The 25,017-nt window shown below is 43.9% G+C and overlaps 1 protein-coding gene across 2 annotated transcripts in view; it reads right to left on the minus strand.

Moving 5' to 3' along the window:
- LOC143767152 (uncharacterized) overlaps positions 1 to 24,815 on the minus strand; it is a 115,703-nt gene extending 90,888 nt beyond the window's left edge. Inside the window, exon 1 of one of the 2 annotated variants that reach the window (XM_077255195.1) lies at positions 24,797 to 24,815. The gene's annotated coding sequence lies outside the window, so the exon portion shown is untranslated. Of the gene's footprint in view, positions 1 to 24,087; positions 24,147 to 24,796 lie in introns of those variants that run through there. The other variant, XM_077255194.1, reaches the window with a different exon arrangement.
- Between the last annotated feature and the right edge of the window lie 202 nt (positions 24,816 to 25,017).

Here is a 25,017-nt window from a genome sequence, read left to right on the forward strand (position 1 = left end):
CCAAACATCTCCTGGACTAGTTTATTAATTCTCAATCATACTGGCAGGTCCATTCAACTCAAAATAAATTTACCACTGGGGAAATACGACGGGCAAATTATTAGCTATCCTAACTAAATACAAACAACCCTACTAACCAGTTATGCCAATTACATTTTCAGTGATTATTATGAGGATCTATACAGAGCCTCCCATGCTAACTGCCTAGCGTTTAACTCCTTTTTGAGCTTGATTGATCTCTTATGCCTGACCACTGAACAAGTGATGTAAGGCTGGGTTCACAATGCGTTAGAGGTGTCCGTTAGACGGACTACGTTACACCGTGGCATAACGCAGTCCGTTAATGCCGCCATTAAGTCCTATGTCGGACGCATTGCTAGCGCACGCCCACAATGGGCGTGCGCTAGCGATGTGCCGTCATTGAGTGATGGACCCTGGGATGCAGGCTGCAGTGTTTCCGGGTCCGTCACTGCTAGCACAGATAGAGCATCTGCTAGCTCTATCTGCGCTAGCGCGACGACATATCGGCACTTGCGTTAACAGCAGCCCGTTAACATATGTGTTGAATGGGCTGCTGTTAACGCAATGTGAACCTAGCCTTAGACTCGATGATAACGGAAGATGATGTGAGACAAACTATAACAGACACATCCAACGGTAAGAACCCAGGCCCTGATGGTCTGTCTACTAAGTATTATAAGATTCTATTCCCTGTCTTAGTACCCATTTTAACTATCCTTTTTAATGCAGCTTTCTTTCATGGGGCTTCTATCGACTGATATACTGACTCACGCACCATAGTTATCCCTAAAACTAACAGAGACCCATTATTGCCATAATCATACCACCCAATCTCACTCCTCAACCATGATTATAAACTCTTAGCAAACTGTTTACAAATGTTTCTGCCTGGCCTTCTGTGTGAGGCTCAGACGGACTTTACCAGGGACGATCAGTGTGGCAAATATACACCTAGCGGTCGCAGCCACGGTCTTGGCCCAAGATGCATCATGACCATCCAAAATGCTGATGAGTTTAGATGCCGAAAAGGCCTTTGGCAAGGTGGCATGGCCTGTTTTGTATGAAGCTCTAGGCAGGGGAAATTTTGGCCCAAGGGTCCTATAATATAGTCAATACCTTAATATAAATGCAAATATTTGTGTGGCCGTTAATGGATGTAGTGCACCAGCAATAGATCTAGAGCCAAACAGGGATGCCCTCTGTTACCCCTTCTATTTAACCTCTCTATAGACCCCTTACTATGCCACCAATTGCAGACCCCTACTTTTAGGGGACTTATGGTAGGCTCTAGAGAGTTAAGGGTAGCTGCATTTGCAGTTGATATTCTGCTGATAGTAACTAACCCCAAACCGGTCCTGCATTCCCTTATACGAGAATAAAAAGACTTGGGAGGCTTATTGGAATATTAAATGGTTCACAGGAATATTGATAGTAAAACAAATGAATAGAAATGCCAATAGCATGATTACTATTAGGATACTTTATAATGCAAAATATTTAAAAGGAAGAAACTCCATATGCATGAATATTCAGAAAGAAGAAAACTTCTTCTTTGGATTCGTGGCAGCTCTGCTTCCACTCTGTTTTAAATGTAGCTTTTTTCTATTCAGGACCAGTGGGGGTTAATGTCAGTTTTTTCCTCGCTGGCAAACTGCTGCAACTGCAGGTTTGCTGGGTCAGCTGATGTGGGTGGTGACCACTCCCACAATCTTTTAAATGGTCACCTGATGCATCAGCTGACTGTTGGTGATAGAGTTTCTCTATGAAGACCAGCTGTGTAGTTGCAGATCTCTAGTGTGCTCAACAAACGTGCTCAACAAACAACACACAAGACAAACAAACAAACAAGCCTTTCTGCATTAGGGTACTGTTACACAAAACGATTTACCAACGATCACGACCAGCGATACGACCTGGCTGTGATCGTTGGTAAGTCGTTGTGTGGTCGCTGGAGAGCTGTCACACAGACAGCTCTCCAGCGACCAATGATGCCAAAGTCCCCGGGTAACCAGGGTAAACATCGGGTTACTATGGTTACCATCGGGTTTCGTAAATGTAAAAAAAAACAAACCGTACATACTCACATTCCGGTGTCCGTCAGGTCCCTAGCCGTCTGCTTCCCGCACTGACTGAGTGCCGCCTGTAAAGTGAAAGCAGAGCACAGCGGTGACGTCACCGCTGTGCTCTGCTTTTACTTTCCGGCCGGCAGTCAGTCAGTGCGGGAAGCAGACGGCTAGGGACCTGACGGACACCGGAATGTGAGTATGTACGGTTTGTTTTTTTTTACATTTACGATGGTAACCAGGGTAAACATCGGGTTACTAAGCGCGGCCCTGCGCTTAGTAACCTGATGCTTACCCTGGTTACAAGCGAACGCATCGCTGGATCGGTGTCACACACACCGATCCAGCGATAACAGCGGGAGATCCAGCGACGAAAGTAAGTTCCAAACGATCTGCTACGACGTACGATTCTCAGCGGGGTCCCTGATCGCTGCTGCGTGTCAGACACAGCGATATCCTATGGATATCGCTGGAACGTCACGGGTCGTAGCGACAAAAGTGCCACTGTGAGACGGTACCCTTAGATGACGTATTAGATTCTGAACGAAAGGACATCAGCATGGAGCCTCTCTCCTGAGATAAAGACATTTGACAATGAATGCCAAAACCTATGCTGTTTGTAGAAAGAGATTTTTCTTTGTTCACCAAGAACCCATGGTTCTGTAGAAATATCAAAGATATCTCCAGATGGTAGCAGATCTTCTGAGTGTCTTTCCTCAACCAGTAGTCCTGACACAGTGCTATATAAATGTCCTTCAGTCTGAGCTCTGTTGTTAGGACCGATGCAGTTTTGGTAAAGACCCTTTACGCCGACTTAAGCCCTAGATTTTTAGTGGTTTTTAATCACAAAATAATAACTGCCTTAGTCAATCCTGCTAGAGCTACAAAATGTGTCTGTTTACAGAATCTGTCAACAACTACCCAGATAACAGTTTTGCCATTGGAAGGAGGGAGATCAGTGATAAAATCCATGGACAAATGAGTCCAAGGTCTATCCGGAATTGGCAATGGCACCAATTCCCCGGCCGGCCGTTTATGGGAGCTCTTAGCACAGGCACAGGCATCACAAGCAGACACAAACACAGTGACATCAGAGGTCATGAAAGACCACCAAAACAGCCTAGCAATGGCTTTCCGGGTGGCCGAGATCCCCGGGTGCCCACAGAGCAGAATCGTGGAAATCCCTGCATCTTTGAATTCATAGCGGAGATGGGATTTCCTAAAATCCCATCCACTATGCTGTAACTTCTGGCCGCTGCAGATTGGACGCTGCGGCTGTATGCAGCGTCCAATCCATAGCATTTCCTGACCATGGAAACATAGCCTTAGGGTGCAGTCAGACGACCGTATTACTCCCACGAGGATCGCATCGCAATCCTCAGACTGGCCAACGGCTCTCCTGTTACGTTTATTATGCTGTTATGCTCTGGTCAGGAGAGCCTATGGCCAGTTCGAGGATTGCGATGCGATCCTCGTGCGCGTAATACGGCCATCTGACTGAGCCCATAACGGGTTGCTCTTAAGATCTTTCTTCAGGAGTCCTCAGCTCCCTTGTCTCTCAGTTTCCTGCCTGCTAAGGATTTGTGTGCCCCCGAAGCTTGACAGTTTGGGCTGTCAACATGGATGAGCTGCTGGCCTGAATTGTGCAGAGAGATTGCAGATGTGCCCAGTAACTTAGGCAATAAACATTTGACTATAATGATGCAGTGACCCCTGTTACAGCTAGGGGGCGCTGTATGTTCTCAGAATATGCACGGAGGCGTATTGAGGCCATGAGAGTCGCAGGCGTAACTGTGATAGTGAGACAGTGACCGGCGTCATTGTGAATGGTCGGTATGTGTCGCAGAGTAGATCCTCTGTAAGTCAGTCATTTGTTGTTCTGAGACCTGTAGTCCCACAAGTGATTGTGTAGTTGTAAAGGGGGGCTTCCAGGATTAGTCGGAGAGCTGGGCGGGACTGACTAACCACACACACCTCCCACCTATGGGAGTGGCTAGTGATATAATGTAACTGAGGTCTGGTCACATGGTTGGAGTGTGAGGTCCTATATGGCCTGTGTGTTGGAATGTCCTGGGAGTAGGACTGGATTCCTGAAGAGCACATGGAGAGGCCATGGACCTGAACGCCCGTGTGTTGGGAGGTTCTGTGTGTGGACCAGATCCCGGAATAGCACACGGAGAGGTCGCTTACCTGAAGGCCTGTGTGTTAGGCGGTCCTGGGAGTAGGACGGATATCCTGAATAGCACACAGAGAGGCCATGGACCTGGATGGCCTCTGTGTTGGAATGTCCTGGGAGTAGGACTGGATTCCTGAAGAGCATGGGGTGAGGCCATGGTCCTGCACAGCCTGTGACGACTACTGTGTTGTGGAAGCTAACGTGCTTCTGTGGGTCTGGACCTGTCGGGTGGCCGGGTGTTGTGAATTCTGCTTTTGGGCTCCCTCCGGTGGTTGTAGGTGGTTATGCAGTTGCCCCTGAGTTGCAGTCCTGGTCAGGTGTATCTGCTGATTGCAGTTCTGACTGGGGTATTTAGGTGTGCAGGATCCATTAGTCCTTGCCAGTTGTCAATTGTTGTTGGGAGGTGTTGGACCTCTTGCTTGGTTCCTCCTGCCTTTCTGCCAAATCAGCAAAGATAAGTGTCTGTTTTTTTTTTCCTGTGGCACACATGCTATGTGCTTCACAATTCAGTGCTATTCTTTGTGTTTTCTTGTCCAGCTTAGATTGTGTCAGTATTTTCTCAGTCTTGTTGGATTCTCTGGAGTGGCAGATATACATTCCATGTCTTTAGTTAGATTGTGGAACTTTTTGTATTATCTGCTGTGGATATTTTTGGAAGGGTTTTAATACTGACCGCCTAGTAATCTGTCCTATCCTTTCCTATTTAGCTAGAGTGGCCTCTTTTGCTAAATCCTGTTTTCTACCTGCGTGTTGTCTATTCTTCTCCTACTCACAGTCATTATTCGTGGGGGGCTGCCTATCCTTTGGGGGTCTGCTCTGAGGCAAGGTAGCATTCCTATTTCCATCTATAGGGGTATTTAGTCCTCCGGCTGTGTCGAGGTGTCTAGGGTTTGTTAGGCACACCCCACGGCTACTTCTAGTTGCGGTGTTAGTTCAGGATTTGCGGTCAGTACAGGTTCCACCGGCTCCAGAGAAAGTTTCATGCGGCTCTAAGGTCACCAGATCATAACAGTACAACTGGCCCATAATGAGTTAAATGCATCTCAGAAGAAGGGAAGAAAGGTGTTGAGCCATTTTTTTTTTCTGCAGTCTGCTTTGTCTTTTCTTCCCTCTTTATTTATGGGTGGCTGAGGAGTCTTGTGCCAGCATGGATGTTCAGGAATTAGCTTCTCGTGTAGACCAGCTTGCTGCTAGGCTACAGGGTATTTCTGATTATATTGTTCAGACTCCTGCTTTAGAGCCGAAGATTCCTACTCCTGATTTGTTTTTTGGTGATAGGTCCAAATTTTGGGGTTTTAAAAACAATTGTAAACTGTTTTTTGCTCTGAGACCGCGATCCTCCAGTGATTCCATTTAGCAGGTTAAAATTGTCATCTCCCTGCTGCGTGGCGATCCACAGGATTGGGCATTTTCCCTGGAATCTGGGAATCCGGCCTTGCTTAATGTAGATTCCTTTTGTCAGGCTTTAGGATTATTATATGATGAACCTAATTCTGTGGTTCAAGCGGAGAAAACCTTGTTGGCCCTGTCTCAGGGTCAAGAGGCGGCAGAATTGTATTGTCAGAAATTTAGAAAATGGTCTGTGTTGACTAAATGGAATGATGATGCTTTGGCGGCAATTTTCAGAAAGGGTCTTTCTGAATCCGTTAAAGATGTTATGGTGGGGTTTCCCACGCCTTCCGGTCTGAGTGATTCTATGTCTCTGGCCATTCAGATTGATCGGCGCTTGCGGGAGCATCAAACTGTGCGCGCTGTGGCGTCGTCCTTAGAGCAAAGTCATTGTGGCGACGCTTCTCATGTCATTTCAGTCTGCCCTAAGGGTACCTTCACACGAAGCGACGCTGCAGCGATAGTGACAACGATGCCGATCGCTGCAGCGTCGCTGTTTGATCGCTGGAGAGCTGTCACACAGACCGCTCTCCAGCGACCAACGATGCCGAGGTCCCCGGGTAACCAGGGTAAACATCGGGTTGCTAAGCGCAGGGCCGCGCTTAGTAACCTGATGTTTACCCTGGTTACCAGCGTAAAAGTAAAAATAACAAACAGTACATGCTCACCTGCGCGTCCCCCGACGTCCGCTTCCTGTACTGTGTGAGCGCCGGCCCTAACAGCAGAGCGGTGACGTCACCGCTGTGCTTTTACTTTCATTTTACGGCCGGCGCTCAGTCAGAGCAGGAAGCGGACGGCAGGGGACGCGCAGGTGAGTATGTACTGTTTGTTTATTTTACTTTTACGCTGGTAACCAGGGTAAACATCGGGTTACTAAGCGCGGCCCTGCGCTTAGTAACCCAATATTTACCCTGGTTACCAGCGTAAAACATCGCTGGTATCGTTGCTTTTGGTGTCAAACCTGACGATACACGCCGGTCTGACGACCAAATAGAGTTCTGAACTTTATTCAACGACCAGCGATATCACAGCAGGATCCAGATCGCTGCTGCGTGTCAAACACAACGATATCGCTATCCAGGACGCTGCAACGTCACGGATCGTTGTCATTCTCGTTGTAAAGTCGTTTTGTGTGAAGGTACCTTAAGCGGACAAAAAGGATCGTTAGTTCATTTACTATCAGTACTGTACAACCTAAATTTCTGTTATCGGTGTCCTTGATCTGCTCATTGTCATCATTTTCTGTCATGGCGTTTGTGGATTCAGGCGCCGCCTTGAACTTAATGGATTTTGAGTTTGCCAGGCGTTGTGGTTTTCCCTTGCAGAACCCTATTCCTTTAAGGGGGATTGATGCTACACCTTTGGCTAAAAATAAGTCCCAGTTTTGGACACAGGTGACCATGCACATGGCGCCAGCCCATCAGGAAGATTGTCGATTTCTGGTGTTGCATAATTTGTATGATGTTATCGTGCTGGGTTTCCCGTGGTTGCAGGTACATAATCCTTTGTTGGATTGGAAGTCTATGTCTGTGACTAGTTGGGGTTGTCAGGGGGTTCATAATGATGTTCCTTTGATGTCAATCTCCTCTTCTTCCTCTTCTGAAATTCCAGAGTTTTTGTCTGATTTTCAGGATGTATTCGATGAGCCCAAGTCCAGTTCCCTTCCACCGCATAGGGACTGTGATTGTGCTATTGACTTGATTCCAGGCAGTAAGTTTCCTAAGGGCCGACTTTTCAACCTGTCTGTGCCTGAACATACCTCCATGCGGAGTTATGTTAAGGAGTCTTTGGAGAAAGGGCATATTCGGCCATCTTCTTCACCGTTGGGAGCAGGTTTTTTTTTTGTTGCTAAGAAGGATGGCTCCTTGAGACCTTGCATTGATTATCGCCTCTTGAATAAGATCACGGTCAAGTTTCAATACCCTTTACCTTTGCTTTCCGATTTGTTTGCTAGGATTAAGGGGGCTAGTTGGTTTACGAAGATTGACCTTCGGGGGGCATATAATCTTGTTCGTATTAAGCAGGGTGATGAATGGAAAACTGCGTTTAATACGCCCGAAGGCCTTTTTGAATACCTTGTGATGCCATTCGGGCTCACTAACCCCCATCTGTTTTTAAATCCTTCATGCATATCTTCCGGACTTATATTGATAAATTCTTGATTGTATATTTGGACGATATTTAGATTTTTTCCGATGATTGGAAGTCTCATGTGGAACAGGTCAGGATGGTATTTCAGATCCTTCGTGACAATGCCTTGTTTGTGAAGGGGTCTAAGTGTCTCTTTGGGGTGCAGAAGGTTTCTTTTTTAGGCTTTATTTTTTCTCCCTCATCTATGGAGATGGATCCGGTTAAGGTTCAGGCCATTCATGATTGGATTCAACCCACATCCGTGAAGAGCCTTCAGAAATGTTTGGGTTTTGCAAATTTTTATCGCCGTTTCATTGCTAACTTCTCCAGCGTGGTTAAACCCTTGACTGGTTTGACGAAAAAAGGCGCTGATGTGGCGAATTGGTCCTCTGCGGCTGTCTCTGCCTTTCAGGAGCTTAAACGCCGATTTACTTCTGCTCCGGTGTTGCGCCAACCAGATGTTTCTCTTCCGTTTCAGGTTGAGATTGATACTTCTGAGATTGGGGCAGGGGCAGTTTTGTCTCAGAGGGATTCTGTTGGTTCTTTGATGAAACCGTGTGCCTTCTTCTCCCACAAGTTTTCGCCTGCTGAACGCAATTATGATGTCGGCAATCGGGAGTTGTTGGCTATGAAGTGGGCGTTTGAGGAGTGGCGACATTGGCTTGAGGGAGCTAAGCACCATATTGTGGTCCTGACCGATCATAAGAATTTGATTTACCTCGAGTCTGCCAAACGGCTGAGTCCTAGACAGGCTCGATGGTCCTTGTTTTTTTCCAGTTTTGATTTCGTGGTTTGGTATCTTCAGGGTTCTAAGAATATTAAGGCTGATGCCCTTTCTAGGAGTTTTTTGCCTGATTCTCCTGAGGTCCTTGAACCGGTCGGCATTCTGAAAGAAGGGGTGGTCCTTTCTGCTATTTCCCCTGATTTACGGTGGGTTCTTCAGGAATTTCAGGCTGATAGACCTGACCGCTGTCCTGTGGGGAAATTGTTTGTTCCTGACAGATGGACTAGTAGAGTGATTTCTGAGGTTCACTGTTCTGTGTTGGCTGGTCATCCTGGTATTTTTGGTACCAGAGATTTGGTTGGTAGGTCCTTCTGGTGGCCTTCGTTGTCACGTGATGTGTGTTCTTTTGTGCAGTCCTGTGGGACTTGAGCGCGGGCCAAGCCTTGTTGTTCCCGTGCTAGTGGGTTACTTTTGCCATTGCCGGTCCCTGAGAAGCCCTGGATGCATATTTCTATGGATTTTATTTCTGATCTTCCGGTTTCCCAGAGGATGTCGGTTATCTGGGTTGTTTGTGACCGGTTTTCTAAGATGGTTCATTTGGTGCCTTTGCTTAAATTGCCTTCCTCTTCAGAGTTGGTTCCGTTGTTTTTTCAGCATGTGGTTCGTTTGCATGGTATTCCGGAGAATATTGTGTCCGACAGAGGTTCCCAGTTTGTTTCTAGGTTTTGGCGGGCCTTTTGTGCTAGGCTGGGCATTGATTTGTCTTTTTCTTCTGCATTTCATCCTCAGACAAATGGCCAGACCGAGCGAACTAATCAGACTTTGGAGACTTATTTGAGATGCTTTGTGTCTGCCGATCAGGATGATTGGGGGGCGTTTTTGCCATTGGCCGAGTTTGCCCTTAATAATCAGGCTACTGCAGCTACTTTGGTTTCGCCTTTTTTTTGTAATTTTGGTTTTCATCTTCGTTTTTCTTCTGGGCAGATTGAGCCTTCTGACTGTCCTGGTGTGGATTCTGTGGTTGACAGGTGGCAGCAGATTTGGGCTCATGTGGTGTACAATTTGGTGTTGTCTCAGGAGGAGGCTCAATGTTTTGCTAACCGTCGTCGGTGTGTTGGTTCCCGGCTTCGGGTTGGGGATTTGGTTTGGTTGTCTTCCCGTCATGTTCCTATGAAGGTCTCTTCCCCTAAGTTTAAAGCCTCGGTTTATTGGTCCTTATAGGATTTCTGAGATTATTAATCCGGTGTCTTTTCGATTGGCGCTTCCGGCCTCTTTTGCTATCCATAATGTCTTCCATAGATCTTTATTGCGGAAATATGAGGTGCCCGTTGTTCCCTCTGTTGATCCTCCTGCCCCGGTGTTGGTTGATGGGGAGTTGGAGTATGTGGTTGAGAAGATTTTGGATTCTCATTTTTCGAGGCGGAGGCTTCAGTACCTTGTTAAATGGAAGGGTTATGGCCAGGAGGATAATTCTTGGGTTTTTGCTTCTGATGGCCATGCTGCTGATTTGGTTCATGCTTTTCATCTGGCTCGTCCTGATCGGCCTGGGGGCTCTGGTGAGGGTTCGGTGACCCCTCCTCAAGGGGGGGGGGGGGGGTACTGTTGTGAATTCTGCTTTTGGGCTCCCTCCGGTGGTTGTAGGTGGTAATGCAGTTGCCCCTGAGTTGCAGTCCTGGTCAGGTGTATCTGCTGATTGCAGTTCTGACTGGGGTATTTAGGTGTGCAGGATCCATTAGTCCTTGCCAGTTGTCAATTGTTGTTGGGAGGTGTTGGACCTCTGCTTGGTTCCTCCTGCCTTTCTGCCAAATCAGCAAAGATAAGTGTCTGTTTTTTTTTTCCTGTGGCACACATGCTATGTGCTTCACAATTCAGTGCTATTCTTTGTGTTTTCTTGTCCAGCTTAGATTGTGTCAGTATTTTCTCAGTCTTGTTGGATTCTCTGGAGTGGCAGATATACATTCCATGTCTTTAGTTAGATTTTGGAACTTTTTGTATTATCTGCTGTGGATATTTTTGGAAGGGTTTTAATACTGACCGCCTAGTAATCTGTCCTATCCTTTCCTATTTAGCTAGAGTGGCCTCTTTTGCTAAATCCTGTTTTCTACCTGTGTGTGTCTATTCTTCTCCTACTCACAGTCATTATTCGTGGGGGGCTGCCTATCCTTTGGGGGTCTGCTCTGAGGCAAGGTAGCATTCCTATTTCCATCTATAGGGGTATTTAGTCCTCCGGCTGTGTCGAGGTGTCTAGGGTTTGTTAGGCACACCCCACAGCTACTTCTAGTTGCGGTGTTAGTTCAGGATTTGCGGTCAGTACAGGTTCCACCGACTCCAGAGAAAGTTTCATGCGGCTCCAAGGTCACCAGATCATAACAGCCGAGTGAGCAAGGCATGGTCTGGGACTGTGATCCCAGTTAGGCAGCTTCCCTGGGAGAGAGGACTGACGAGGAGTCAGCGTGTGGAGCAGGAGCTCCTGTAAGGTAACTCCAGATAAAGGGGGTTATGGTCAGATGAGTATCTACAAGTGGAACAGACTGTTAGTACCTATGATGTTCCATGGAAGTTAATGAATTGTGTGGTCTCCCACGGTAACTGGACAAAGTGAGCTCCGGCATGTTTAGAGACTGCAATCTAATGTCGTGTAATGCTATGTGAGTAGAGACATTGTTACGGTGCATGGACAACCCCGGGAACTGGTCAGAAGAGGACTGGCGGGTGTAGTGTCTGTCAAATGAAGGAAGCCGTGTACTATGAACTATGTGTGTGATGTGTAACATGGTGGTTTATGACATGTAAATAAACCGCATGGACTGATTAATGGAGAAAATCGTGCCTGTGTGACTGAATCCCGTTGCTAAGCGAGTGTCCCCCAACACAAGCAGTAAGCGCTATTTAACATAAAAGAAATAAAAATCTCTGTGTTCTAGAGAAAAGAGAGGATCTTTTAATAACAACTACACTGCAAAGCTGCTAGTTCTTACAAGCATTTCTTAATTTTTTTCATTGATCATGTTGAGACAACCTCTTTTTCTTCCTTTTTCCTGGAGGGAACCTGACTGGATAATTTTACTGCCGAAGCTACTGGTATGACTTACCGTAATGAGTCTTTGAAGAATAAAATGTATTCCTGTTTATACCTGTTTTATATTAATTTAATGTGCCAGTGATAAAAAAAAATCAAGCTCTAAAGCCTCATAATAGCAAAATAGCCTTCTTTAACTCATTTCATTTTCTTCCAAGAGTCTAAGTCTTATATTTCTGTCCACATAGCCGCATGAGGACTTGTTTTTAGCAGGACAAGTTATACTTTATCATATGATGCACTGGAAAGCGGGAAAAAAATGTCAACTACGGTAAATTGAAATTGCAAAGTGCAATTCCATCATTTTTTTTACCGTGTTCACTATACACCAAAACTGACATGGTTAAAATGATTTTCCAGATCAGTACGATTATGCAAATACCAAACATGTATAGGTTTTTTTATTTAAGTGGTGAATTTTTTTTTTAATCAGATATTTGTTATTAAAGTTTTCGAACATAACAGAATTTTCACCAAACTACCCCACAATCTTTCCCCCATTCCCAACCGCTCCCCCCCCTACCCAACCCTGGTCCAATGATAAAATATATCACAAGAAAAATACATAGATAAGGCACATATCCCAAAGCATCAGCCATGGAGTACAACTAAATCACTTTCAGGGTGATATAAACATGGTATGTGGTGAATTTTTTTAGAAAATTTTCTAAAAAGAATACAAATATTTTGCTTATGTCACTATTTTCCGAGATCCGTAACATTTTCAATTTTTGGGATATGGAGCTGGGTGATGGCTTATTTTTTTGTGTCCTGAGCTAACATTTTATTTTTTGACTATTTTTCTTGTTACACTGTTTACCGATCAAATTAATCTATCTTATATTTTGATAGATCAGATTTTTATGAATGCAGTGATACCAAATATGGGTATTTTTTTAATTATTTTATTTTTAAATGGGGCAAAAGGGGGGTGATTTGAAATTTCGTATTTTTTTTCCAGAATTTGTTAGTCCCCATAGGGGATTTGAACCTGCGATTAACTGATCACTTGTATTATAAATAGCAGTGCATCAACACTGCTGTTTATAGTGAAAATCACGGTCTCCTAGCAGACCCACAGCTGTCATGACAATCCATCAGCACCCCGATTGCAACCCATCATATCAGGAGGGCGCAGATGGGTGTATATAATGATGCACTCAGCTGCCAGTGCGTGTTAAATGTCAGAGATTGACAGTGACATTTAACATGTTAACAGCTCTGCTCCACCTGCGGCAATGATTCAGCCATTATCTGCCAGGAAAGATGCTTGCTCAGCGTGCGAGCTCGCATCAAAGTGAGGAACGTCATAAATTGGGAAGGGGTTAAAGAAGTCCTCAGATGAACTTTTTTTTCACTCTAAATCTTTGTATATGTATGTAGTCTAGTGACAGTGTGTTATATATACTCACCTACCTCCGTTTTCTCCAGTATCCAGCGTCGTTCTGATCCTCTTCTGAGTGAAGTCACTGCTCTTCAGTCTATCCAGCTCGCTCTATGCATAAGGCAGCAGTAGGTGGATATAGTAACGCACTGACAGTACACTCAAGATTAAGGGAATGTGCACACGTCCGGAATGCATGCAGAATTTTCCTGACATAAACCTGAGGTTTTCCGCAGGAATTCTGCATGCGTTTTTCGCACGGATTTTACATTTTTTTTTTTTTGCGGATTTTATGCGGATTTTTTGCGTTTTTTCCCTGACACTCCAAAACAATGGGAAATCCGCAAAAAATCCGCAAAAAGAATGAACATGATGCTTCTTTTCCCGCAATGCATTTTTTTTGCGGATCATGTGCACAAAAATTGCGGAATGCATTCTAAATGATAGGATGCATATCTAAGCGTTTTTTATGCTTTTTTATTGCGAAAAAACGTGCAAAAAACGCAAAAATTCCTGAATGTGTGCACATACCCTCAGGGCTCATGCTCATTTGCGAGAAAAACGGACAGGTGCAGATAAAAAAAAAATCGTATTGATGTTATTCAATGGGTGACATCTCATCTGCAATTTTTTTCTCAGCTGAAATCGGACTGAGAAACAAAATCGCAGCATGCTAAGATTTGCTGCGTATCTAGGAAGAGACTCGCCAATGCAAGTCAATGGGCACGAGAAAAAAAATTGCATGGCATACGGACCATAAGATTTTTTACAGATACCTTACCATTCTGTGACATAGAACACTGTAAATGGTCCTGTAAATGATTGTAGAAAAATAGTTGCAGAGAAAAAAAGGCATTGCATACGCATGTCATACAGATGCTATGTGAGAAAAATCGCATTATACTCGCATGACAGTGGCATGACACTTTTTTGGTCCTTTTGTCGGAACTTTTTTTTTTTCACACATATGGGTAAGAGCCCTAAGGGGGAAAAAGTTCTGGGAGGACTTCTTTGAAGCATCACTCTGGTGTTTTTTTAATTTTTTTTTTATTTCAACACTGGACTAATGGTACTAATGTAAGTTCCCTGCTCCTAGTAATATATTTTCTGAAAAAAATGCAGTGGGAATTATTAACCAGCAGAGGGAAAATGGACAGCTGGGGGCAGATGATTATATCCATGGAGTTTCCCAGGCTATTAATATCAGGTCACTGCTGTATACTTCGCCTTTCCTGGTTATTAAAATGGGGGACTCCCCTCCAAAAAAATGACGTAGGGTCCCCTTATAATTAATAACCAGCAAAGGCTAGGCAGACAGCTGCGGGCTGATATTAATAGCCTAAGAAGGGGCCATGGACATTGGCCCCCTCCCAGACTAAAAGTATCAGCTGTCAAACACACCCCAGAAAAGGCGCATCCATACAATGCGCCAATTCTGACACTTAGCCTCGCTCTTCCCACTTGCCCTGGTGTGGTGGCAAGTGGGGTGATAGTTGGGGTAGTTGATGTCACCTTTTAATTGTCTATAAGATGCCCCCATTATTAACCCCTTCAAGACCTTGCGTTCTCGTTTTTCACTCCCCTCCTTCCCAGAGCAATAACATTTTTATTTTTCCATCAATATGGCCATGTGAGGGCTTATTTTTGCGGGACAAGTTGCTCTTTTGAATGACATCATTGGTTTTAGCATGTCGTGCACTAGAAAACGGGAAAAACATTCCAAGTGCAGTGAAATTGCAAAAATAAAAAGTGCAATCCCACAGTTGTTTTTTGTTTGGCTTTTTTGCTAGGTTCACTAAATGCTAAAACTGACCTGCCATTATGATTCTCCAGGTCATTTCGAGTTCATAGACACCAAACATGTCTAGGTTACGTTTTATCTAAGTGGTAAAAAAAAATTCCAAACTTTGCTAAAAAAAAAAAAAAATTGCGCAATTTTCCAATACCCGTAGCGTTTTCGTTTTTCAAAATCTCGGCTTGGGTGATGGCTTACTTTTTATGTGGCGAGCTGACGTTTTTAATGATACCATTTTGGTGCAGATAGGCGCCTGTTATTGCATTTTAATGCAATGTCGCGGCGACCAAAAAAACCGTAATTCTGGCATTTTTACTTTTTTTCTCGTTACGCTGTTTAGCGATCAGCTTAATGCTTTTTTTTTTTATTGATGGATCGGGCGATCCTGAATGCGGCGATGCCAAATATGTGTAGGTTTGATTTTTTTTTTTTATTGTTTTATTTTGAATGGGGCGAAAGGGGGGTGACTTAAACTTTTTTTTTTTTCATATTTTTTTAAACTTTTATTTTTGTACTTTTGCCATGTTTCAATAGGCTAGAAGCTGGCATAGCCTGATCAGCTCTGCTACATAGCAGCGATCATCAGATCACTGCTATGTAGCTTAATTACAGGCTTGCTATGAGCGCCAATCACAGGGTGGCGCTCACAGCAAGCTGGCATCAGTAACCATAGAGGTCTCAAGGACCTCTATAGTTACTATCCTGAAGCATCGCTAACCCCCGATCATGTGACTATCCCGTCCGAGGTCAGAAAGGGGTTAAAGATTTTTCTGTATTTTTATAACTATGAAAATTGTACATTCACACTGAAGGCATCAAAACTATGAATTAACATATGTGGAATTATTTACTTAACAAAAAAGTGTGAAACAACTGAAATTATGTCTTATATTCTAGGTTCTTCAAAGTGGCCACCTTTTGCTTTGATGACTGCTTTGCACAATAACTTTTGGGGTCCAATTTCTCCCGTTACCCTTGGGAAAATAAAAAAATTTGGATTTGAATTAATTTTTTTTGTAAACATTCCAAAAATTCCTGTGAAGCACCAGAAAGGGTTAATAAACTTCTTGAATGTGGTTTTGAGCACCTTGAGGGGTGCAGTTTTTAGAATGATGTCACTTTTGGATATTTTCTATCATATAGACCCCTCAAAGTGACTTCAAATGTGTTCCCTAAAAAAAAAATGTAAAAATGAGAAATTGTTGTTTAACTTTTAACCCTTATAACTTCCTAACAAAAAAAATGTTTTTGTTCCAAAATTGTGCTGCTGTAAAGTAGATATGTGGGAAATGTTTCTGATTAAGTATTTTGTGTGACATATTGCTGGGATTTAAAGTCATGAAAATTCAAAGATGGAAAATTGCGAAATTTTCGCCATATTTCCATTTTTTTCGCAAATTACTGTATATCAAAGAAATGTCATTACTATCATGAAGTACAATATGTCATGAGAAAATGTCAGAATCACTGGGATCCTTGGAAGTGTTCCAGAGATATAACCTCATAAAGGGACAGTGGTCAGAATTGTAAAAAATTGGCCCGGTCATTAACGTGCAAACCACCCTTGGGGGTAAAAGGGTTTAAAACGTTATTAGGAGGCCAAAAAAGCATTCCCTTAACGGCTCATACTCACCTGCGAGAAACTCGGATGAGTCTCGCATGTCAATACCCGGCACTCAGATCAGAGCGTGCGGCGGCATAGGAATACATGCAGTCGCATGCTCCACTTCTGAGTGCCGGCAGCAGCGCCGGGTATTGACATGCGAGTGAGTATGAGCCCTTAGTGTTAAATCATGATTATTGATGAGCGAATATACTCGTTGCTCAGGTTTTCCCGAGCATGCTCGAGTGACCTACATGTGAGAGTTGCCTGGTTGCTAGGGAATCCCCACATGTAATCAAGCTGGCTAAGAGATGTAAATCATTCAGCTGAGGCGATGAAAACGAAATCTCCAAAGAGCAGTCATAAATACTTGGAGGTCACCCGAGCAACGAGTACACTGCTCATCACTAATCATGATGTTAGATTCCAGGTAATAGGTGAAAAATTAGGACATTTGTAAAAGAAAAATGTATTCTGAGAACTCTAACGTTTCTATTTTTCTATCAATGGACCTATTTGAGGGCTTGTTGTCTATGTGGTGAGCTGTATTTTTTATTGACACCATTATTGGTTGCATAATATGGGTTTGATCACATTTTGCAGCGCTTTCTTTGGGAACTGTTGTGACCGGAAAAAAAATATTTTGGAGTCTTGTTCTTTTTTTCCTCTTTACGGCATTTTCTGTTAATTTTTTTTTTCAGAGCAGACTTTTACCATACCAGCAAAACCTAAGAGGTTATTTGAATGTTTAGATATTTCACTTTTTTTTAACTTATTTATTGCCCTAGGGGACTGTCCAATCGCTTGTTTTATACACTGCAATACTACAGTATTGTAATATGTAGACAAAAATGATGTTCTTCTATAAAGCCCAGCCATAGGCTGAGCTTCACAGGACAAAGATGGCAGCCTCTAGCAGGCCCCTGGCTGCCATGGCAACCCATTGGCACCCTGCAATCTCATAGTAGGTGAGAACAGGAGAGGGGGATGGAAGCTGATGCACTTCGAATTACCAATCACATCATTTAACCCCTTCACCCCCGGAGCTTTTTCCGTTTTTTAGTTTTCATGTTTTGCTCCCAGCCTTCCCAGAGCCATAACCTTTTTTATTTTTCCGTCAATATGGCCATGTGAGGTCTTATTTTTTGCGGGACGAGATGTACTTTTGAATGATACCATTGGTTTTACCATGCCCTGTAACAGAAAATGGGAAAAAAATTCCAAGTGTGATAAAATTGCAAAAAAAGTGCAATCTCACACTTGTTTTTTGTTTGGCTTTTTTGCTAGGTTCACCAAGTGCTAAAACTAACCTGCCATTATGATTCTCCAGGTCATTACGAGTTCATAGACACCTAACATGTCTAGGTTATTTTTTATTTAAGTGGTGAAAAAAAATTCCAACATTTGCTAAAAAAAAAAAATTGTGCGATTTTCTGATACCCGTAGCGTCTCCAATTTTCATGATCTGGGGTCGGGCGAGGGCTTATTTTTTGCGTGCCAAGCTGGCATTTTTAATGATACCATTTTGGTGTACATACATTCTTTTGATCGCCCGTTATTGCATTTTAATGCAATGTCGCGGCGACCAAAAAAACGTAATTTTGGCGTTTTGATTTTTTAGCGGTCAGGTTAATCCTTTTTTTATTGATAGATCGGGCGATTCTGAACGCGGCGATACCAAATATGTGTATGTATGATTTTTTTTAATTGTTTTATTTTGATTGGGGCGAAAGGGGGGTTATTTGAACTTATATATATTTTTTATTTTTTTTATATTTTTAAATACTTTTTTTTTTTTTTTAATTTTGGCATGCTTCAATAGCCTCCATAGGAGGCTAGAAGCATGCACAACTCGATCGCCTCTCTACATAGAGGTGAAGTACAGATCACCTCTATGTAGCAGAAATGCAGGTGTACTTTGAACGCCGACCACAGGGTGGCGCTCAAAGCAATCGGCCATCAACAAGCATAGAGGTCACAAGGAGACCTCTGGTTGTTATGGCAATGCACTGATGACCCCTGATCATGTAACGGGGGTCAGCAGTGCGAGCACTTCCGGCCGGGAGCGCAAGTTAAATGCCGCTGTCAGCGCTTGGCGGCATTTAACTAGTTACAGCTGACATGTCGCGGCTCTGCCAGCTGACGTACTATTCCGTCAGCTGGCAGAAAGGGGTTAACCACCTAACCCCCGGAGCTTTTTTCGGTTTTCCATTTTTGTTTTTCGCTCCCCTTCTTCCCAGAGCTATAACTTTTCTATTTTTCCATCAATATGGCCATGTAAGGGCTTGTTTTTTGCGGGACGAGTTGTACTTTTGAACAACACCATTGTTTTACCATGTCATGTACTAGAAAACAGGAAAAAAATTCCAAGTGTGGTGAAATTGCAAAAAAAGTGCACTCCCACCCTTTTTTGTTTGGCTTTTTTGCTAGGTTCACTAAATGCTAAAATTGACCTTCCATTATGATTCTCCAGGTCATTACAAGTTCATAGACACCAAATATGTCTAGGTTATTTTTTATGTAAGTAGTGAAAAAAATCCCAAAGTTTGTAAAAAAAAAATAAAAAAAAATTGTGCCATATTCCGATACCCGTAGCATCTCCATTTTTCATGATCTGGGTTCAGGTGAGGGCTTTTTTTTTTTTTTACGTGCCGAGCTGACGTTTTTAATTATACCATTTTGGTGCAGATATGATCTTTTGCTTGCCCATTAATGCATTTTAATTCAATGTCACGGCGACCAAAAAAACCTAATTTGGGAGTTTTTACTTTTTTTTCTCACTATGCTGTTTAGCGATCAGGTTAAGGCTATGTGCACACGTAGGTTCGGGTCCCTGCGGGTTCTCCCGCAGAGGATTTGATAAATCTGCAGGGCAAAACCGCTGCGGTTATCCCTGCAGATTTATCACGTTTTGTCTTGCGGTTTCCGCTGCGGGCTTTGGTTTTACTATTGATGCTGCATATGCAGCATCAATAGTAATGTTAAAAATAAAAAAAATTGTTATACTCACCCCCTCTGATGTCCCGATCTCCTCGGCGCTGCACCCGGCGGTCCGTTTCCAAAGATGCTGTGCGAGAAGGACCTTCGTGACGTCACGGTCATGTGACCGCGGCGTCACCGCAGGTCCTGCTCGCACAGCAAACCTGAGACCGGACGGCCGCGCGCACCGCTGAGAGGTGAGTATAGCATTATTTTTTATTTTAATTCTTTTTTTTACCACAAATATGGTTCCCAGGGCATGGAGGAGAGTTTCCTCTCCTCCACCCCGGGTAGCAACCGCACATTATCCGCTTACTTCCCGCATCGTGGGCACAGCCCCATGCGGGAAGCAAGCGGATCAATGCATTTCTATGTGTGCAGAATCGCTGCGATTCTGCACAAAGAAGTGACATGCTGTGGGTTGTAAACCGCTGCGTTTCTGCGCGGTTTTTCCCGCAGCATGTGCACAGCGGTTTGCGGTTTCCATAGGGTTTACATGTAAACGCTATGGAAACTGCTGCGGACCCGCAGCATCAAAATCGCCGCGGATCCGCGGTAAAACTCGCAAAGTGTGAACATGGCCTAAGTCTTCTTTTTTATTGATAGATTAGGCGATTGTGAACGATACCAAACATGTGTAGGTTTGATTTTATTTTTATTGTTTTATTTTGAATGGGGCGAAGTGGGGTGATTTGAACTTTTATATATTTTTTAATATTTTTAAAAACATTTTTTTTTTACTTTTGGCATGCTTTAATAGTCTCTATAGGAGACTAGAAGCTGCTGCAACCCAATCACCTCTGCTGATGGGGGTCACCGGTGTGCGTATATCCGACCAGATGGCCGGAAGCGCAATTTAAATGCCGCTGTCAGAAAAATTCCCAGGCTCGAGTTCATATGAGGACATCCAGCAGAGGGCGCATCACCGCGACTCAAGGTAACAACAGGACATTCCCCTGCACTCCATTCATTCCCCGGGGATTTACAGCCACAAGCACTGCATTAGCAGAGCTCCTGGGTGTAAAATGATTTAACCGCTTCAGATGGATTTACAGCGTGGGACGTGAACTGAACAACGGAAGGTATGGGATATTGTTTTTTTATTTTTCCTTTTTTACAGAACGAGGGTCTTCAGGTGGATTAAGAGTCTAATATAATATTACAACACCCTGTGTCTTTATTTCATTAAAGTACTTTGTAATAATGTGTGTTTTATTAACCATTTCGTACTATTGGATTAATAATGGATAGGTGTCATAATTGACGCCTCTCCATTATTAATCTGGCTTAATGTCACCTTACAATAGCAAGGTGACATTAACCCTTCATTACCCCATATCCCACCGCTACACGGGAGTGGGAAGAGAGTGGCCAAGTGCCAGAATAGGCGCATCTTCCAGATGTGCCTTTTCTGGGGTGGCTGGGGGCAGATGTTTTTAGCCAGGGGGGGCCAATAACCATGGACCCTCTCCTGGCTATTAATATCTGCCCTCAGTCATTGGCTTTACCACTCTGGTGGAGAAATTTTTTTCCACAATTTAACCCTTTAATTTAATAGCTAGTGCGCCCAAATTTTGCACATACACACTACTAACATTAGTAGTGTGGAATATGCCAAAAAAAAAAAAGATATGAGATGGTTTACTGTATGTAAACCATGTCTCACGTCGGGTTTGGGAAAGAGATAGCAAAAGCCGGCAATTGAATTACCGGCTTTTTATGCTATCTTGCGCTGAATTAAATATAAATACAGTATATATAGATATATATGTGTCTCAATGACATATATATAGATACTGTATATATGTTTTACCGAACATTTGAGCCCATAAATCCAGTAGATGTCGGTTTTGCAAGCCTGCGAGAAAATATCGCAGTACGGATGCCATACGGATTACATACGGAGGATGACATGCGCAAAATACGCTGACACACCCTGCCTACGGATGACATACGGATCACTATTTTGGGAACATTTCTGCGTATTACGGCCATAAAAAACGGACCGTATTTTCATATGCTGAGTGTGACGCCAGCCTTAGGTTGTAAAGGGGTTAAATTGAAATAGTTTTAACAGTTCTGGCTCATTCAGTTGATTATATATTTGGCCCGTGTGTTGTTCATTGAGCACCACAGCACACTGACCGCACATACAATTAGTCGTCTGAATGAGCCAGTGCAAGAACGATGGCCTTGTGTGAAAACAAATTCGCAGCAAGCACCGGTCTGGGCTGTATATAGTCCAGGCTAGTGCATGTCATTAGCAGGCAGCTATTGTGCTCCTTTGCTATTATTATAGCGCCATTTATTCCATGGTGCTTTACATTTGAGGAGGGGTATACATAATAAACAAGTACAGTAATCTTAGACAAGTCACGACTGGTACAGGAGGAGAGAGGACCCTGCCCGCGAGGGCTCAAAATCTACAATCTATTCACACAGAAGCAGTAACTCCTGCAGTTCGCAGACATGGCTGCTCTTCCGTCAGGGAATCACTCCTGACAACATGTCCATTAACACAAATTTTTATTTTGGAAAGCAAACAACTTACAAACTTTACAGGAGGCTGCAGTTGTCTTCCATCAGACTTGTCCATGGTCCTCTTCCGTAGCTTCCTGCCCCAAGATGTGACTCCAGGGCACAGAAGACACTTGTTCTTCTTCCCCTGACAGCCCACCATAGATGTGCTCATTCCTCCCCTGACAGCCTACCACAGATGTGCTCATTCATCAGAGTCTGTGATTGACATGGGATGCGGCCCCTGTGTCACTGTGTGCAGGGCCTGTAACTACAAGGGTCATTCTGCAGACTCCTAAGACAAAGTTCATACTAGGCGCTTTTTTATGTGTTTTCATGCTAAGTTTCAGCTGCATTTTACAGTACCAGCAAAACCTATTACATTTCAGAAATCTCATGCACACTTTTTTTTGTCATCAGTATTTTGTGCTTTGCATGTTTTTTTGGACATAGATCATGTCACTTCTTTCAGCATTTTTCACCCATTGACTTGAATTGGTAGTGAAAAAAGTTGAAAAAAAACACAGGTATCATGTTTTGCAGTGATTTTGTGCCAAAACCCCATTCTTTGGAATTTTTCCTTTTTTTTTTTTTCGATACAAATCTTTATCAGCATGCAAAAAAGACAAATCTACCATACCAAAAACCTTCATAAAAAAACGCAGCGAAAAACATGCTTTTTTTCTGCAGCTTCTTTCCTGCCAAGAGCTCAGATTTTTCAGTAGATAAAAACGCTGAAAAAACGACTAGTGTTAACTTACTCTAAGGCTGGGGTCACACTTGCGAGTTCAATTAAAGGAAAAGTATAATAGAAACAAATGCACCACTTCTGCATTTATCACCCACTCCTGGTTTTGGCTTACAAATACTGATGTAAAATACTGACCAAATACTGATAGGGTATGTTTCCACGGTCAGGAATCGCTGCTTGTTTGACGCTGCGCAGAGCTGCAGCGTCAAACAAGCAGCGTCCAGATGTTCCTGCATAGTGGAGGGGATTTTATGAAATCCCGTCTCCACTATGCGTGGAAACCCGCACGCGGCGGCCCTGCGACTACAGACATGCTGCGCGTCTTTTCAGATCGCAGCATGTCCGTACACCTTGCGGGGACGCAGCGTCCCCGCAAGGCATATCACAGGGCGCTATGGGAGAGAGCGATCATCCCGGATGTGAAGAGTTAACACATCCGGCATGATCGCGTCCCAGAAAGGGGGCGGGGCTTAGCGCCGAGCGGCTTCGCCGCTGCGGCGATACCGCCGGCCATCCTGAACGTGGAGACATAGCCATAGTGTGACGGCAGCCTTAGGGTATGTGTCCACGTTCAGGATTGCATCAGGATTTGGTCAGGATTTTTCATCAGTATTTGTAAGCCAAAACCAGGAGTGGAACAATTAGAGGAAAAGTATAACAGAAACATATGCACCACTTCTGCATTTATCACCCACTCCTGGTTTTGGCTTACAAATACTGATGAAAAATCCTGACCAAATCCTGATCGTGGACACATACCCTTAAGGTATGTGTCCACGTTCAGGATTGCATCAGGATTTGGTCAGGATTTTATGCAGGTAAAATCCGGACCAAATCTGCACCTGAGGTCACATGCGTTGTTCTTGCGTTGTTTCAGCAATGCAAGGACATGCTGCGTTCTGAAAAGACACGCCGCATGTGCGTTTTCGCGGGTCTGCCACATGCATCTTTTAATGCATAGTGGAGACGGGATTTCATGAAATCCCCTCCACTATGCTGTAACATCTGGACGCTGTGTGTTTGACGCTGCGGCTCAAAGCAGCGTCAAACACGCAGCGTTTCCTGAACATGGAAACATACCCTTAGGGTATGTGTCCACATTCAGGATTGCTTCAGGATTTGGTCAGGATTTTATGCAGGTAAAATCCTGACCAAATCTGCACCTGAGGTCACTGGCAGGTCACCTGCATTGTCCTTGAGTTTTTTCTGCAATGTAAGGACATGCTGCGTTCTTAAAAGACGCGCCGCATGTGAGTTTTCTCGGGTGTGCCGCATGCGTCTTTTACTGCATAGTGGAAACAGGATTTCATGAAATCCCCTCCACTATGCTGTAACATCTGGACGCTGCGTTTTTTATGCATGCTGCTCAACGCTGCGTCAAAAACGTACGTGGACACATACCCATGGGTAGTATTTTCACTGACCCACTAAGCACTACTTAGTCTCTACCTCTCTAGCAACCCCTCTCTCACTCACCTTGTGCAGATCCACATGAGAGGAGTCTGCATGTTGTGAAGCCTGCAATCCACAGAAATCCCCTCCCCCCTCTGGGCTGGATAGATGGAGAGAGTCCCACACACCATGGACTCTCCCTGCTGTGAGGCTATGTGCACAGGATGCGGAATTAGTGCGGATCTGCAGAGTTTTTTTCCGCGCAGAAACGCTGCAGATCCTCAAAGTGATTTACAGTACAATGTAAATCAATAGGAAAAAAAAATGCTGTGCTAATGGTGCAGAAAATCCGCACGGAAAATGCTGCGGATCAAAAGAAGGAGCATGTTATTTCTTTTGTGTGGATCTGCAGAGTTTTTGCACCCTTCCATTATAGAAATCCGCAGGGGTAAAAAACGGATGAAATCCGCAACAAAAATGCACAAAATCCGCAAGAAAAACACATCAAATCAGCACCTGCGTTTTCTGCCAGGAGATGCAGATTTTGTCCAGAAAATTCTGCACCCCAATCCGCAACGTGTGCACATAGCCTGAATCTACAGCATCACAAGACCAGCAGCAGCATGGACAAGAGCAGAGGAAGAAGACCCTATCCAGTGTCTTTTGCAGAGTGGCTGCCCCCCTCTGCCTGCAAATAACTCAGGTATGGGCCCCCTCCTCTCCACTTAGTTTTGATGCTGCTACCACTCTAGGATGGATCATGAAGTTTAAGCAGCTGATCGGGCCCCCTCACCTCCGATGCCTCTGTACAGATCCACCGGCGGTATGTCCGCCTCTGGATTTTCCCAGGTGTAATAAGATAGGAAGGAGTGGCAAAACATTTGCCACATGTAGCACAATTATATACTAATTATATAGTTTATCCTCATAGTGGACTGGTAGATGGATTGGAAGTTCTGATTGGCAGTTAAAACTTTCATCACATTCCATGTATAAGAATTCATCCTACTTAGA

Source organism: Ranitomeya variabilis, chromosome 4, assembly GCF_051348905.1.
Source record: "Ranitomeya variabilis isolate aRanVar5 chromosome 4, aRanVar5.hap1, whole genome shotgun sequence".
NCBI lineage: Eukaryota > Metazoa > Chordata > Amphibia > Anura > Dendrobatidae > Ranitomeya > Ranitomeya variabilis.